Source organism: Triticum dicoccoides, chromosome 5A, assembly GCF_002162155.2.
Source record: "Triticum dicoccoides isolate Atlit2015 ecotype Zavitan chromosome 5A, WEW_v2.0, whole genome shotgun sequence".
Classification (NCBI taxonomy): Eukaryota; Viridiplantae; Streptophyta; class Magnoliopsida; order Poales; family Poaceae; genus Triticum; species Triticum dicoccoides.
The window spans coordinates 403,202,902-403,210,633 of NC_041388.1; the positions used below are offsets into that span (position 1 = coordinate 403,202,902).

A 7,732-nucleotide genomic window follows, 5' to 3' on the forward strand; every position below is an offset into this window, starting at 1 on the left:
TGGCATGTCAATTAGGTTGCACAAGTATAGCACTAAACAATGACATTAATTTTCTGATGAAAGTGGCAAAATACAGGCCAGCAGTTGTGAAATATCCTTATCTTACCTCAATGGGATATTACGGTGCACATACAGATTGGAAGTCTTGTCTCCATTTGTGCAGTTCACTAAAATCAAGCAACATTATCGTACAAGTAGCACAACATATGAAAGCACACTATGGAATCATGTGAAAGAAGGCTAGTACTGACCTCTCATGATGCGGAATTCAAACAACTCACAAGAAGAAGATCTGAACCAAATTTGCCAACACGGATAGGAAGTAAGATCTCCTCTTGTGCAGTTCCACTAAGATCAAGCAATCAAGCAACATTGTGAGTGTGACATTTTGGTTGAACTGCACAAAACACTCTTAAAACAAAAGTGTTTTGTGTAGTGCAACAAAAGGTCACAATGGCAACGAGGTGAAGTAGATAACCCTGTTTACACAGAGGTGCAAAGGAAACAACTAGTGGTCAATAACGGTGGATGGCACAAAAGCCAACAAAAAGAAGCATCTACCTTATCTAAATGGGAAAGAAAGCAAGATAGTAGCATTTCTCAAACGGTGGCATTGATTAATATTAACAGAGAGATTATATTAACAATAAAATTCGTTAAACATGTAATTTGCTTTTAACTGTGGCATTGTATCAATTTTCCAGCGGTATTATTAGAGGGTGTTTGTTTACAGGGACATTTTGGTGGAGGGACGTGTCAGTCCCATCTAAACCAAACAGGAGGGACTTTTAGGGACTAAAAGTGGGCATTTGGGACTAAAGAAAGAAGACCCCGAGGGAGAGTCTTTTCGGGACTTTTTCCAACAATTGCCCCTGCCACGCATCGCACCTTGTCTCTATTAGTTCATTACTAGGGGTAACATGGTCTTTTAGCATGTCATTTAATAAACTCTAGTCCATGTTTAGTCCCTGGAACCAAGCAGGTAGGGACTAGGGAGTTTTTAACCAAACAGGGCCTTAGATTAACAACAGCTAAATAGTTGCACGGGAAAGTGGACGCACCAGCACCATGTGCATCTATCGATGTACTGGGGTGATGCACAGTCTGTTGCAACAAAGAACAAACAATCAAGGAGCATATTTGTGTTGGTCCCAGTTTTGTTATCTTCAGACACCTTTCCCTATGTGAGCGCAGCTAATCTAGTCCTGCTCAAACTCTACAGCCTTGTCCCCCAAAACAAAAGATCAGTACGTTACATATGTGCGTACTACGTTTGTCATTGTTTTCACTTTTCGACCAATGTAGGTGCTGGATAGCCAGTCTATACTAGTACTTTCCCCCTTCCTTCCCTCTTTGAACCACATCCTAGATTTATACTATACAACTTTCCCCTCTACTTTCCCCCATTCCTTTCCTCTTTGAACCACGTCTTAGATTCATGCGATACAACTTTCCCCCTTCCTTTCCTTTTTGAACCACGTCCTAGATTCATGCTATACAACTTTTCCCACTACTTTCCCCCATTCCTTTCCTCTCTGAACTACGTCCTAGATTCATGGTATACAACTTTCCCCACTACTTTCCTGTTTGATCCAACACCTAGATTTGAGTGCAGAAGCGGAAAAAGCCCACATGCAGCTAGAGCAATGCATGTGGAATAAGTAAATTATACCTTAAGGTTCTTGGGGTGTGGTTCGGTGGGCGACCGGAGACCGTTCGGCCCACACTATGTACGGCGGTGAAGAAGAAGGGGTCGGAGGCCCTCCCGCGCTGCTGCTGGGTGAAAGTGAATAGCTGCGCCGGTAGTGGATTCCCTCCCTCGCTGACGGCAACAACGTTAAGACTCCTTCCCTTCCCGGCGGACGGATCCTGCCAGCTCCTTGACCAGCGGTGAGGGGAGAGAGAGAGGCCAACGAAGTCTTGTTTAGATCTAGAGAGTGTGAATAGAGCAACTACAAGCAGACCAGCAGTGAGGGGAGAGAGAGGACAACGAAATCTTGTTTAGATCTGCAGAGGGTGAGAGAGTGTGAAGAGAGCAACTACAAGCACTGAGGCTCCAGCGTGTATATATATACTGAAGAGAGTGTGAAGAGTGCAAACCCTAGAAATCAAGCAACGAGACTGCAGCTTATACGTGATGAGGTGATTATATGGTCACTACGAGATCATATAGCTTAGTATCCATCCATTTTGACCAGTGAAAGAATCCTCCTGGCACGAATTATGCTCAAGTGTAGTTATCGAACTCGAGACCTCAAGTTTGATGAGCGAACAGGCTAACCAGCTACACAACCCTCCCGTTATGTTCAACGAGACGAAAATAACCTTTTATACATTCCTGCATTCGTGTGACAAGTATGCCGTGTTTTTTTGTGTGTGTGGGAGTCATTGGGATTTAAATCATAATCGTGTCATGTGGCTTTGGTGGTAAGACTATCCATAGTGGTGTAGAAATAATGCAGCCTTAGTCACGTTACCTCTCTCCACGTAGTACGTTGGGTCCCACCAGTCAGAGGGTGAAACGAACAAATTAATAAGAAAAGTTAAAAGCGTCAGCGGTGTATCTTACCTCACACATCTCGCTACAGCTCGGGAACACTGTTCACATACGCAACCAGTGCTTGCCAACCTGACCCAACGGCAACTCCTGCAGCTCATAGGTGCAGCAGCAAGCTTATTTCCCTGTTTTCTGCATATGGCTCGAGCTAATTGTTGTATGACATGGGGTAAATAACCAAGTAAAGTTCTTACTACTTGAAAGGACAGGTTGGACTCCGTTGAGGAGGATGGTGAGGGCCAGCAGGACGGACATGTCGTCCACGACATCGATCACGGCCTTGCTCACACTAGTAAGAAAAGGGCCTTTTGTCTCGGTTCGTAAGGGCCTTTTGTCCCGGTTTTGGAACCGGGACAAAAAGGTCGTTACTAATGCCCTTGGCCTTTAGTCCCGGTTCTTACACGAACCGGGACAGATGGGCCTCCATGTGGCCGGTGCGGCGAGCCCAGGTAGGAGGCCCTTTGGTCCCGGTTGGTGGCACCAACCAGGACCAATAGGCATCCACGCGTCAGCATTTCAGGTGCTGGGATTTTTTTTAGAAAGGGGAGGTTAGGGGGTTTTGCGGGGTTAATTTAGGTGTTTCATATATTGTGTTAGCTAGCTAATTAATAGAGAGAAGTGTCCTCTCTTATCTCCGTGCTTGGTCGACGCTACATACTATACGTATAGAGAGGACTGGACACGCTAGCTAGTAAGCAAATGAAGGAAACAGAAGATCGTCATGAACATATGCATATAGAGAGAAGTGATATCGACCACCTCTCCTTCTCTGAGAGATTGGTCGAACAACAAGTTCTTGTATATCTATCCGACGCTACTGGCTACATATATACAATATAATTATCTCTTACAATATAATCTCCTAATTAAAAACCAACTGATTAGGGTCCACATGGTATTCTCCGTCTTTAGCGATCACGTGGTCAAGAAAGAATGCCTCCAATTCCTCTTGAATTCCTCGCATACGATCTGATGGTAGGAGTTCATCCCGCATCCGAAATATCTAATTTGAAGAAGGGGGTCAATACATATATATATATGAATAAATGAAACTGAACACAAATGATGGTAATAAAATAAAATTGTGAATATTATTATTTACGCACTTCATATTGTTTGTCAGAGTAGCCCCGCTCACAGGTCGTGTGGCGGATGGACTCGCAAATGTAGTATCCACAGTAATCATTCCCTTGTTCCTGCCACAACCACTTTACAAGAAGTAGAGGTCAATCAAACTGATAGTTAGCAAGCATGCTAAATGGTATTGATGAAACTAGCGCTTGAATCACTAGGAGATGCGTGGAACATGCTACTATAGTACTTACTTTCGGGTGTCTAAATTGCAGCTTCTTCGGCAGTCCCGGAGTTTTTGAGGTGAATTTTTTTCCAAACCCTGCCAGACAAAGAAAACAATTACTTGATATCAGGAAATGAACAAAGTTGCCGATATGGTGCGATAATGATCGATTTAACTTACTTCTCTAGAATTTCAGTAATGTCCGCATACTCCTTGGGATCTTTTCATCTTGAGTCTAAGACGGTTACTATTCCCTGCTCAAGCTTAATCTCTAGGAGAATATAGTGGAAGCTACGCACGCATGCATAACTCATCAATTACATTACTATAACCTTGACTAATAAGGGAAACCGAATATGCACAAGATAGTAACACTCACTGGAATTCGTAAGGGAAGAGTATTATAGCTTTGTTTTGATTCAATACAAACGATTGTAGCAGCTTGGCCTCGGTATCTTTGGCCTGAAATTCAACCATAAATGCATCTATGAGATTTGTGTTAATGAACCCAATATCACCGATTTGTCTTTTCTTCAATTCGGCGATCTTCAATCTACATAATATAGTGAGGATAATTAAAAATACATGCAATGAAAGACCTGACCTATATATAGAGACTTAATGACAGAAGTAGTACTACTTACAGGCAATAGCAAGTGATCATTAATTTATCGAAGGCCTTTAGATTGAAAATGCGAAGAACTCCTCAAATGGAACATTCAACAGTTCAATTCCAACGAGGTCATGCTCCTCTCTAACTCTTAGAGTCAAAATATTACTCCCCTCAGACTCTCTACGAGTTTTCATGTACCAATCATGGAATCTTTGCATCATCGTTGTTAGAGATCTTTCATCTTTGACAAGAGGCTTCCCGTACACGTATTTGTGTTCGTCCACCTCCAAGAAATCAAAATTTGCATCGTCGGGCAGGTAATCTGCAGGATTGGTATCGGGCAAGATCCCCGGATGATTAGCGACGATATCGCTAGACACCTTGAGCAGGGGGACGATTGGTTTGCTTGTTCGCCGAGCTGGGCAACTTTTTTCCCAGCTCGTCGTTTTGCTAACCTTTGACTACTAACAGTACTTCCCGACCGCTCCGCTTCGATAAATGACTTTGTAAGAATGCACATAGTTGCCTTTCGCTGGAGACTTTGGTGGTTTCTTCAGGGCAGCCAGAGAACGCTTCACTTTTACTGGATCTATCTTCTCCTCCGGAGGTGGATGTTTCTTTGCTTTCACCCCTTCAAAGAAGTTGTTCACTTCGGCTTGCACGATCTTCGTGTTTTCCACCTGGCTCCTCTCGTATGGTAACTTCTCTGAAGTCTTCAGAGAAGGACCGTATCTGTATTGCCTGCCTCTGGCTATACTGCTAGACGTCGGAGCAGACGGAGCGGCTGCGGCTGTCTGTCCTTTCTTACGAGGCGGAGGAGTAGGACGACGCGCCGGAGCAGCCGGAGCGGCGGCGGGTCTCTTCCGCCCTTGTTGACGAGGCGCAGAAGGAGGAGGCTGGCTGCTCGGGCGCACCAGCGCAAGCGGAGAAGGAGGCGGAGTGCCGCCACACGCCAGAGAAGGAGGCTGAGTGCCCTGAACACTCGCTAGAGGAGGAGGCGGAGGGCCCTGACTCGCCGGAGGAGGAGGAGGAGGCGGAGGCGTCTAGTTCGGAAGGTTGATGAGCTCCTTCCTCCATAGGCATGGAGTCTTCAGAGAAGAACCCAGCCAAATCTCCCCTTCACCCATAGGGTGGTCAAGCTCAAGGTCCTCAAATCCGTCCATTATTTGATCCACCATCACCCTAGCATATCCTTCTGGAATCGACCGGCCGTGGTAGGTTGTGTTAGGTTTAGTAGGTAAAACAGAGCCAACAGCCGCCTTGACTTTCAATGTCATCCATCGCGCCATAAGGTGGCAATGTTGAGACTCCGTGATAGCATCCACGGGGTAGCTAGCAGGAGCCGTGAAGACAGGCTCCAGCTGCTAAGTCTGCTTGGTGGAAGCCATGCTGCTTCTTCGCTGAGATGGTGGGGTAGCTTCAAGGGAAGCTTCGGCAGGTCGTTTGCTGCGATCTGCTTCTCGTTCCTCTAGCCCTTGTACCCTTTCGTGCAGCGCCTGTAGTTGGCTATGCTCCACTTTCTTCCTCCTCTCCTGGCATTTGTAACCCCCTGCGTTCGGAAACCCAACCTTCCACGGAACGGAGCCTGGCATGCCTCGTGTCCGTCCAGGGTGCTCAGGATTCCTGAGGGCCATTGTGAGCTCGTCCTTCTCTCTGTCTGGAACGAACGTCCCTTGCTGCGCTTTCTCGATATACTCCCGAAGCCTCATGACGGGTATTCGCAGTTTCTCTTCCGTCCAAACGCACTTCCCTGATACAGGGTCCAAGGTTCCGCCAACCCCGAAGAACCAAGTACGGCAACGGTCTGGCCAGTTCACTGTCTCTGGTTCGACCCCTTTAGCAATCAGGTCATTCTAAGCCTTGTCCCACAAAGGTCGGGCTGTGTGGTAGCCACCTGACCCCGTGCGATGGTGATGCTTCTTCTTCGCAGCATTTTTCTTGTTTGTCATTAACATCTTCTTTCTCTTTTCCGATGTCTTGTGGGCCACAATTGCGGGCCAGTGATCACTGATCTTCTCAAACTGGCCGGTAAATTCTGGTGTAATTTCTTTGTCGACAAACGTTTTCAGCTCATTCTTCCACCTCCTGAATAGTTCTGCCATCTTCTTAAGAGCATGAGACTTGATCAATTCCTCTATAACTGGCTTCTCCGGATCCTCCTCTGGCGGTAGGGTGAAATTTTCCTTAAGCGTTGTCCAAAGATCTTCTTTCTGCATATCGGAGACATAAGACACCTCAGGGTCTTCATTCTTAGGCTTTAACCATTGCTGGATACCGATCGGGATCTTATCCCTAACAAGAACCCTGCACTGATTAGCAAATGCTTCCTTTGTCCGGTACGGTTCAATCGGCTTGCCATCGCGCCCGATTGCTATGATCTCAAACCTTTCATCCGAGCGCAACTTTTTCTTCAGGCCTCGTCTCTTTACCGAAGTTGTGCTCGATCCAGAGGGATAGAAAAAGAAGAAAGATGAGAGTTAATTAATATGTGTACATACGAAAACAATGAATGCATCAATTAGCTAGTCAGCACAGGCTTAACTAATATATATACCTGGTTGAACTCGGTTCGATCACCGGAGCCGTCATCACGGTCTCCTTCTTGTACCGGCATTGGGTCATCGGAGCCATCATAATCATAGTCTTCTTCTTGTACCGGCATTAATGGGTCACCGGAGCCATCATAATCATAGCCTTCTTCTTCACCCTGTCCTTCCAGACCATCGGTGTCATTGAGAAATGACAAGATGACATCACTTCCTTTTGCAATTATTTCCCCCAACATCACTTCTGTTGCTTCGTCTCGAGGGTTCTCCATAGTTTCTGCAAATATTTACAACATGGCAATTATTATTCAAACATGACAGATGGACATATTAGTGGCAAACGTAGAACTAGCTAGCTAATCACAATAAGGAATCATATTAGTGGCCTCGATGCTGCTTCTCTGTGGTTTGGGGTGGCCTCGGCAACGCTTCAAGGGTTTGGGATGGCCTCGACAACGCTTCAAGGGTTTGGGGTGGCCTCGATAACGCTTCAAGGGTTTGGGGTGGCCTCGATGACAACGCTCTTTTAACTTGGTAAATTTGGGTGGCCTCGAGAGAGTTTGTCGGGTAGGGACGCGGCGGGAGGGGGTAGGAGACCAACATCGTTTTTTTCTAGGGTTTGGGTGTCCTCGAGAGTTTTGGTTGAGCGAGAGGGCCGGGGGGTGCTCCCGTGGTATAAGTTATCACGGTCGACAGGGGGTATATATATCGACCGCCCC

The 7,732-nt window shown here is 46.1% G+C and overlaps 1 pseudogene; it reads right to left on the reverse strand.

The window, feature by feature from the left end:
* Positions 1–2,582: 2,582 nt before the first annotated feature.
* LOC119299605 overlaps positions 2,583–7,732 on the reverse strand; it is an 11,096-nt pseudogene continuing 5,946 nt past the window's right edge.